Here is a 10,846-nt window from a genome sequence, read left to right on the forward strand (position 1 = left end):
TAACTAAAGTGCATGTCCAAAGCCTTTAGAAACATAAAGACTCCACCATGAGTGTTGTTGTCCATAATCCAAGAAGGTAAACATAGAAAACTGCATCCTGTTCAGCTTCCCATTGGACATTGGCAACAGCACACTGATCCACCGATCTTTAAGACTGCATTGCTTTTCAGCTCTGTGACAACCTTCCTGGCTGCACATTGGCTGCAGCAGTTCCTACATAAATTATGGGTGTTGTAGTTTGAAGAAGAGAAGACAGTGCAAGTTGCAGCCGCAAGGACAGGGAAAGCGCAGGCAGCCACGAGAAGGAGTGATTTGCACGTTGCAGTGCAGCCTCTTGTTCTAACTGTTCAAAACAGTTCTATAAACTGATACAGCTGTAACGAATGCACCAGGTGTCTTTTATTTTGTTAGCTTTTATTTTTTATTAAGTTTAAAGGACAAGTGCACTTACACTGATCACTTCCATGAAATAAAACGAGAAATTGGAAAAGAGGAAAATAATTTAGAAAATTGTTAAAATTAAATTAGGGAATTGATCACAGATGTATTGTTTCTGTGTGTTTTTACATCTATTGTTGCGTTAATCTGCAACTATGCTTTTAATGAAGCTGACATGTCATGACATTCAAGCATGCTCATTCAAGCAGTCTCGACCCCTGGTGGTCGAGACTGAAGGTTGCAGCACTCTTTATTGGGACTAATCTCAAAAACAATAGAATGTAATGTACTGCATCTGTGTACAAGTGTGTTATTGTTGAAAACAATAAATATGACTTTATAAAACCACTTTTTGTAATATATATCAATCTTTTGATCATCTGCCACAATAATGTAATGAATTTAAATGAAAATACCTCAAGTTGAGGGCTTTTCTCAGCAATTTTGAGATGAGATTAAGAAAGAGATTAATTAGATCAATTAATTACAGATCATAATTAATTAATCTCTCAATTTTTTTAATCTCTTGACAGCACTAAGATAAATAAAGCTTGTTTATAAATGCTTATAAATTTATATTATAAGCATATTTATATTTATGCTTATAAATAAAAGCAAACCCCTGACCACCACAATGCTACTGCATTACGTGCTGTCCTAAATGTAAAATCACAATGCATTGTATTTCTTCTATTACAGCCAGTGCAGATTGGTGGCTTATTATGAAGAAATGGATAAAACTATAACAGTTCCGTCGATGGTGTCCACTCCAGAAGTCTGCGGAAGAAGTTCAAGTGGAATATGGCGTTGGTCTCGAATATGTGGTTACTGTTGTCTCTCTCTGTGGTGCACATGTCATGTGATGTAAACACGGGTAAGCAAAGCTCGTGCTGTCGCTGGTCTCGCGCAAGTGCGCACATGTGAGCGCGGAGCACAGGGAAGCAGTCAGAGCTACGGGCTACAGTGAGGTTAAAAACAGAGTTCAAATGATGTTTTTTGAAACAACTTTTTTATGTCGGGGCTGCAGGACACTTGGATTACTACGGAGGAGCATGTTGGAGATATTTTGTGGTTTCAATTTTGTGTTCATGGACGTGAGTCTGGGGCGCCATCAGCCATTAGGTGTGCTAGCCGCTCCCCCCACCGATCTCCACAAGTGATGTGAGGACTTCACCTGAGCCTCCCTCGGCATGAGGGGGAGTAGATAATGGCTGAATTTTCATTTTTGGGTGCACTATCCCTTTAAGGAGGGGTGTAAAAAATCTCCAGGGGTCAACAAATCCATATTGATCCATAAATGTGGAGAGAGCTTGGGACATTTTCATAGGTGGAACCGATCGTGGGTTAGACCTGTCTAGTGCTGTGTTGATTACACAGTTCATGTCTCCTTCCATTATCAGTAGGTGAGAATCTAAATTTGGAATGGAAGTTAGTAGTGAGTTCACAAAATTATAGTCATCCCAGTTGGGAGCATATACAGAAGCTAGAATTACAGGCTTTTCATACAGTGTACCAGTGGCAATAACGTAACGACCATTCGGATCTGTCATTGTCTTATCTGGAGTAAAGTGAACATTTTTTCAGATCAATGTAGCTGTGCCCCTTGTTTTTACATTAAATTGAGAATGAAAACTTTGGTCAATCCATGGTCTGTTTCATTTTTTATGGTCAGACATAAATGTGTTTGCTGGAGAAACATTATATCAGCATTTAGGTTTTTGATGTGTGTCATAGTTTTTGTACGTTTGATCGCTGGATTTAGCCCACCAGTATTTACGGAAATAATCCTCACAGCCTGTCCACCAGCCACGCCCGCCTTGGTTACACTAGCCGGTGTGTAGTCCTCAAACATCTGGATTGGCGACCCACGGTACTGGAGTTTCCCACGTCTCTTGCAGGCCTCTCAGATGATCAGCTCCTTAGTTTGATAGCAATGAAGGCGAATTATTACTGGTCTGGGCCGTGAGCCGGATTGAGGGTTGAGGTTTAGCGATGAGCGCTTGGTGCGCATGGTCCAGTTCTGGGGGGGACTGGAGAGTCTGGTCGCCGAGTACTTCTGCCAGGAGTTCAGTGAAGAAGTTCGTGGGTCTGGGTCCTTCGATTAATCTGGGAGGCCGATTATCCTAATGCTGTTCCTACGGCTGCGGCTTTCCAGATCAACGGCCTTTGCTGCTAGCTTGGTGTTGCTATCTGCTAACATTGCACATCTCTCCTCCAGTGCTTGAATTCGCTGGTCTTGCAGCTCGCTGCTGGATTCCAATGAGTCCATTCGCTGACTATGCTCTGTCATTGTCTGTATTTGTCGAGTCTCAGTTCCAAAGCAGCGAACGTTGCTTTAAAGTTGACTGCGATGCTAGCTCTGTGGTCCTCTAGTAGGCTAGCTATGCTAGCCAGGGGTGCATTGCTGCACACAGGAGTGACATCAGCTTCAGTCTTTGTTGACGTTTTTGTTGCTTTTGACATTTTGCCAGGGTATCCGAGGTTCTAGTTCTAATTATTCCACTCTCAGTCGGTTGGGGTATTAGAGAAAAAATACGTTTTCAAAGGTATCGCTGCGAGAAACTGAGACAACGCTGCTTTTCACATGTTCAGTGGAAGTCCATCTTTTCTTTGCTTTGTTAACTTCTTTTTAAGAGGTGCTACAGAGTCGAGTGTTGTTCACAGCGAGCCTGCAGCGCTATCAACAAGATGATCAATTCGGGAGGGTTTAAAGTCCGTACAGGAAACCTCTGTTACAGAAGGACATGGTATTAAATTTAACGTCGATGGAATCATTTCCTTAAATTTTGTTACAGCACTATCTGATAAACACCTGATATAGTAACTGTTGCTGAGGGATGTGTAATCGAGTAGAAAGAAATCAAAAGTTATTAAATAATGATCTGATAGAGAGGGATTCTGTGGAAAGACTATTAGGTTATCAATTTCAATTCCATACGTCAGAACTAGATCGAGGGTATGGTTAAAACAGTGAATGGGTTTATGTACACCCTGACTGAAGCCAATGGAGTCTAATAATGAGATAAACGCAGTAGCAAGGGAGTCATTATCAACATCAACATGTTAAAATCACCTACAATAATAACTTTATCTGATTTAAGAACTAAACTGGATAAAAACTCTGAGAATTCAGATACAAATTCAGAATACGGGCCAGGAGCATGGTACACCATAACAAATAAAAGTGGCTGTGGGGTTTTCCAGTTCAGATGTAAGAGACTAAGAACGAGGCTTTCAAAGAAATTATAATCTAGTTTAGGTTTAGGGCTAATTAATGGACTAGAGTTAAAAATGCCCTCCTCGGCCGCTGCCTCAAGGAATGTGGGTATTATTATGACTGGGAGAAGTGGATTCATTTAGACTGACATATTCATCTTGACACAGCCAGGTTTCAGTGAGGCTGAGTAAATCAATATGATTATCTGATATTAATTCGTTTACCAACACTGCTTTAGATAATAGAGACCTGATATTTAACAGTCCATTTTTAATTTTCCTGATTTGTCTTTCTGTCACAGAAGAGGTTTTCATTTTTATTAGGTTGTTCTGCACAACTCCTCTTTGTTTGACTTTAGATTTAAATAATTTAGGTTGTCGGGGGACAGACACCATTTGTATAACTGTGGGTGGGTAACTGCACTAGAAGCTCAGAGAAGTGTGTAAGACTACAACTCTGATTCCTGGTCTCAACTCTGGGTTGTCAGGGTTTTGAATTACTAATAAACTTGGCCAGGTTTCTAGATATGAGAGCAGCTCCATCCAAAGTGGGATGAATGCCGTGTCTCCTAATCAGACCAGGTTTTCCCCAGAAAGTTTGCCAATTATCTATGAAGCCCACATCGTTTGCTGGACACCACCTGGACAGCCAGCGATTGAATGATGACATGCAGCTAAACATCTCATCAGTGGTGACCTCCAATTGGCGTAACCGGGTGTCATTACCGCCAATGTGAATAACAATCTTACTGAATCTAGCTTTAGCCTAAGCCAGCAGTTTTAAATTAGACTCAATGTCGCCCACTCTGGCCCCAGGGATACATTTGACTATGGCCACTGGTGTTGCTAACTTTACGTTTTGTCAAAATAGAGCTGCCAATGACCAGAGTTTTGTCCTCAGCGAGTGTGTCACTAAGCGGGGAAAAATGGTTGGAAACGTGAACAGGCTGGTGGTGAACCGTGGGCTTCAGCTTGGTACTACGCTTCTCCTGGACAGTTACCCAACCTCCCGGCTGCACGGGGGTTGCCGGGGGACCACTAGCAGATGGGGCTGGCTAACTACCGCAGCTACCGAGTGATTTTCCATGGTGCGGAACCGTGCTTCCAATTCACAAAGACTCGCCTCCAATGCAGCAAATAAACTACATTTGTTACAGTTACCACTGTCGTTAAGGAGGCAGAGGACTAGCTAAACATCTAGCACACAGAGCAAGAAAGAGCAGAAGAAGAGACGCTATCACAGAAACACCGAAAATGACACAAACACACTACCGCAGTACGTCAGCAATGCCAGTTTACTGCTGCAGAGCAGACCTCCATGATGTTTCTAAAATTCAATGTGAAAGCAATACTTTATTAATTTCACTGTAATTATTGCTTTGACACACAAGTAGTTAAACTAGATTTGCTGTTCGTAGATACAAACTGCACTCTTGCAGTTCATATCAATGAAGAGCAGCTATTTTATCCACTGTTCTTGAACTTAGCCTGCTTTTAGATTTAGAAGAGTGATGTTTTGACCTCTTGGCTACTACTGGATATTTAAAGCTTTGCTGGAGCTATCTATGAGGGTCGAGGATGAATGACATAATGGCAGAAGACATGCTCCTTGGCTGCATCTACTTTTGTGGTGTCAGCAAACACGGGGTACGCTATCAGCAACAACATTAGCACAGCAGTCTTTACAGAAGGACGACTGAAGCTAAGAGTAGCTATTATTCTTTGAAGTGTGGACATAGGTTAGCACTTAGCTATTTGTAAACATCAAGTATGGACAAGGGCTAGCACTTAGCTAGCTTTTGGTAAACATCAAATCTTTAGCTCAAGGCTGGCACCTAAGAAAGTTGTTTTTTTTCCATCTGACATAAGCCTCAGAAGCTGACAGTATTCAAAAAAGTGGGGCAGAGATAGAAAACATTAACAACAAAAAGACCATGATTGTCATAATTTAGACATTTTGAAGCATGTTTTTTTTTAAATGCCCTCTCAACATGTAGCTAATGTAGCATGTGCAATAACAGCGTCAATGATAGCCAGAGAAATAAATATTTTCAACAAATACACTGTATCCGAAAGATGGTAGAAACACAGCATGTGTGGACTGGTGGTTGGTACTGGTCATTTGTTGACTCATTAGCTAACATTAACTAGTGGTGCACACTGTTATCACTGCAACAGAACTGAAGAGAGAACAGGGGAGAGGGCATTAGCCTGTTTTTTCACTTGAAATTTCAGACAAAATGATTTGATTAATAAACAACAATTTACTTCAATTTTATATGGAAAAGCAATTGTCATTACATTAGAAGAGGTGGCGTGGTTAAGAGTGTTGAGGGTGGTCTGAATGCCATAGACTTCTCTGTTATCAGTGCTGTTCTAAAATTGAAACGGCTGCAGTCGTTTGTTCTGCACAAAGACTCTTTTTGGTTTAGCACCCCAAATGCAATTTTTCAAATAATGTGAGGATTTAATTTTTTATTGCATTGTGATTATGATTCATACAAACTGCCTGTGAAACTATCAGATTTTCATCAGCAAGTTCTCCTTTATTGGAATCTTTTATATAAGCACAGTTTTACATTACATAATACATCCTTGTGGGACTTATGGGAAATCTTTTCTTTTAGGAACGAATGGAAAAAGGAATATGGGCTGTAACACATTTAATGGATGAGTTAGTTGTTGTTTTTTATATGATAGAAATTTTCGTGAGGAATTCAACCTTCAACCGCAATTAGAGAACATAATAAAGTAAAAAAAGGCCATTCCAGTTCCTCTTTAAATAATGATTAGACAAGCAGTACTAGTTCACAATTGTGTCACCCACAAGCCTTCCCATACACACACATTCAGAGGGGCCTCCTGTCACTTAAGCTGCTGGTTCCTGTTATTTAGATAACCAGTTCTGGGAACATTTGCTTCTCCTCACATAACCAAAACCAGTATGAATATTATTTGTATGAAAATTAGGCTTTGAATAATATATCAGTTATGAATCATTTGATTTAGCTTGGACAGACAGGGCATCAGCGAGAGAGACTCACGAGACTTGTTTACGGCATCTGGCTTTCCGGCACAACAACTCTTTATCCTGTTAATATATGTTAATATTTGCAACTTGGATTAATTTTTATGAAAAACCCTTGAAAAAAACCTTGATCTGAAGTGCCTTATGGACTAATAGTGCATGAATAACTTACTGGGTTATCAAAATCTATGACCTCTTCAGAGGTAGGAGTCACCACTTATTTTTCTGCTCTCTTGTTTACCATGCCAGTAAATAGGAATGAATGCTCATGGTTTCAGTAAAATGAATTGAATGATTGAATTGTGGAGAATCTAACCAAGCTAGCAATGTGTTTCATTTCCATATTGACAAAAGTTTAAACATTTATATTTGTATGCATGATCAGTGCAGCTAACTATTGTTAGCTCAAGTGGGTAGCTAACAGTCAGATTTTATACATCCAAAGAACATACAGTACAGGCCAAAAGTTTGGATACACCTTCTCATTCAATGCGTTTTCTTTATTTTCATGACTATTTACATTGTAGATTCTCACTGAAGGCATCAAAACTATGAATGAACACATGTGGAGTTATGTACTTAACAAAAAAAGGTGAAATAACTGAAAACATGTTTTATATTCTAGTTTCTTCAAAATAGCCACCCTTTGCTCTGATTACTGCTTTGCACACTCTTGGCATTCTCTCCATGAGCTTCAAGAGGTAGTCACCTGAAATGGTTTTCCAACAGTCTTGAAGGAGTTCCCAGAGGTGTTTAGCACTTGTTGGCCCCTTTGCCTTCACTCTGCGGTCCAGCTCACCCCAAACCATCTCGACTGGGTTCAGGTCCGGTGACTGTGGAGGCCAGGTCATCTGCCGCAGCACTCCATCACTCTCCTTCTTGGTCAAATAGCCCTTACACAGCCTGGAGGTGTGTTTGGGGTCATTGTCCTGTTGAAAAATAAATGATCATCCAACTAAACGCAAACCGGATGGGATGGCATGTCGCTGCAGGATGCTGTGGTAGCCATGCTGGTTCAGTGTGCCTTCAATTTTGAATAAATCCCCAACAGTGTCACCAGCAAAACACCCCCACACCATCACACCTCCTCCTCCATGCTTCACAGTGGGAACCAGGCATGTGGAATCCATCCGTTCACCTTTTCTGCGTCTCACAAAGACACGGCGGTTGGAACCAAAGATCTCAAATTTGGACTCATCAGACCAAAGCACAGATTTCCACTGGTCTAATGTCCATTCCTTGTGTTTCTTGGCCCAAACAAATCTCTTCTGCTTGTTGCCTCTCCTTAGCAGTGGTTTCCTAGCAGCTATTTGACCATGAAGGCCTGATTGGCGCAGTCTCCTCTTAACAGTTGTTCTAGAGATGGGTCTGCTGCTAGAACTCTGTGTGGCATTCATCTGGTCTCTGATCTGAGCTGCTGTTAACTTGCCATTTCTGAGGCTGGTGACTCGGATGAACTTATCCTCAGAAGCAGAGGTGACTCTTGGTCTTCCTTTCCTGGGTCGGTCCTCATGTGTGCCAGTTTCGTTGTAGCGCTTGATGGTTTTTGCGACTCCACTTGGGGACACATTTAAAGTTTTTGCAATTTTCCGGATTGACTGACCTTCATTTCTTAAAGTAATGATGGCCACTCGTTTTTCTTTAGTTAGCTGATTGGTTCTTGCCATAATATGAATTTTAACAGTTGTCCAATAGGGCTGTCGGCTGTGTATTAACCTGACTTCTGCACAACACAACTGATGGTCCCAACCCCATTGATAAAGCAAGAAATTCCACTAATTAACCCTGATAAGGCACACCTGTGAAGTGGAAACCATTTCAGGTGACTACCTCTTGAAGCTCATGGAGAGAATGCCAAGAGTGTGCAAAGCAGTAATCAGAGCAAAGGGTGGCTATTTTGAAGAAACTAGAATATAAAACATGTTTTCAGTTATTTCACCTTTTTTTGTTAAGTACATAACTCCACATGTGTTCATTCATAGTTTTGATGCCTTCAGTGAGAATCTACAATGTAAATAGTCATGAAAATAAAGAAAAGGCATTGAATGAGAAGGTGTGTCCAAACTTTTGGCCTGTACTGTATATGTGAATTCACTGGCTCATTATACATTATCCCGCTTATTACATGGCTAATTATCAGTTAAATAAATAATTTGAGACAGAATATTGATTAATTATACGATTTTATTGATTTATAGATTAAATCGGGAAGAGAGAAAAAAAAACTGCCGGCAACGGCTGAATCTGCGCTACAATCTACAATAGCTACAGGGAATTGAGAAAATGAAAAGCAGCGTCCCTAGCAACGCTGGGCTACATAGCAACGGTCATTACACAGTAATATCAGACCTCTGAATGCCGCGACTGACCAATCAGAATACAGCATTTAATAGAGCTGTGTAATAAGCAAGGGATAATGTATAATGAGCCGGTGAATACTGGGAAAATAACTCCAGACAGGGCTGCGCGTCGCGGTTCTATTCCCCTGTTTTCCCAGTATTCACCGGCTCATTATACATTATCCCGCTTATTATACGGCTAATTATCAGTTAAATAAATAATGTTGTCTGCCTCCGCGAAGTGCATTAAAACTGACCAGATTCGGCAACTTTTGGTGAAAGTTTTGTACTCACCCAGGCTTAGTGGACTGAACCGAGGCATAAAACTCGCGTAAAATGTCATAAAGCATGACTGCCAAGTGTGTATTCAAATCCGTGTTCCTTTGTTTTTGGCAGAGAAAGCCCGTCAGTATCTCATCTCATCTCATCTTTCTCCTCCTCTATCACTTGAAGCCCTTCAGGTGTCAGTTCCTTGTGCCATTTTTCGCTTGATTTTTTTCTTTCCTTCTCCATTTCTTTTTCTTCATCGGCATCCCATTCCTCAAAGTCCTTGTAGCTACTCTCCAAATAAGTTAAAAGAAATGTTAAAATCAGCCACTTCTGTTTGTTTTTTCCCTCGGAAGTTGTTTGACAGCTGCAGTGTTGCAGTGCAGCATCCCTAGCAACGCTGGGCTACATAGCAACGGTCATTACACAGTAATATCAGACCTCTGAATGCCGCGACTGACCAATCAGAATACAGCATTTAATAGAGCTGTGTAATAAGCAAGGGATAATGTATAATGAGCCGGTGAATACTGGGAAAATAACTCCAGACAGGGCTGCGCGTCGCGGTTCTATTCCCCTGTTTTCCCAGTATTCACCGGCTCATTATACATTATCCCGCTTATTATACGGCTAATTATCAGTTAAATAAATAATGTTGTCTGCCTCCGCGAAGTGCATTAAAACTGACCAGATTCGACAACTTTTGGTGAAAGTTTTGTACTCACCCAGGCTTAGTGGACTGAACCGAGGCATAAAACTCGCGTAAAATGTCATAAAGCATGACTGCCAAGTGTGTATTCAAATGCGTGTTCCTTTGTTTTTGGCAGAGAAAGCCCGTCAGTATCTCATCTCATCTCATCTTTCTCCTCCTCTATCACTTGAAGCCCTTCAGGTGTCAGTTCCTTGTGCCATTTTTCACTTGATTTTTTTCTTTCCTTCTCCATTTCTTTTTCTTCATCGGCATCCCATTCCTCAAAGTCCTTGTAGCTACTCTCCAAATAAGTTAAAAGAAATGTTAAAATCAGCCACTTCTGTTTGTTTTTTCCCTCGGAAGTTGTTTGACAGCTGCAGTGTTGCAGTGCAGCATCCCTAGCAACGCTGGGCTACATAGCAACTATGTAATGACCGTTGCTACTAGCAGCGGTCATTACACAGTAATATCAGACCGCTGAATGCCGCAACTGACCAATCAGAATACAGCATTTAATAGAGCCGTGTAATAAACTTATATACAGAATGCCTTATAGTTTGTATTTAAATTGTGTACAATAGAATAATAATAATGTTCCAGGCAACCCACAAAGGCATGGAAAGTCTCAGTGACATTACAATCTGTTCACCAACTGGCAATAAAAAAAGCTCTCTTTAGAAACCACATCATTGCACAAGCTGTGTGTGCAATTCAGCAGAATATAGGTGCATGACAGTCATATGCAAAACCAACAAACATTCATAAGCCTACACACACACACACACACACACTCTCTCTCTCTCTCTCTTGCTCTCTCTTACACACACATACACGCAAATTTCCATGGTTTAGTTAATAAGCAACAGT

The sequence above is a fragment of the Epinephelus lanceolatus genome, chromosome 23, assembly GCF_041903045.1.
Source record: "Epinephelus lanceolatus isolate andai-2023 chromosome 23, ASM4190304v1, whole genome shotgun sequence".
In the NCBI taxonomy this organism is placed as follows: domain Eukaryota; kingdom Metazoa; phylum Chordata; class Actinopteri; order Perciformes; family Serranidae; genus Epinephelus; species Epinephelus lanceolatus.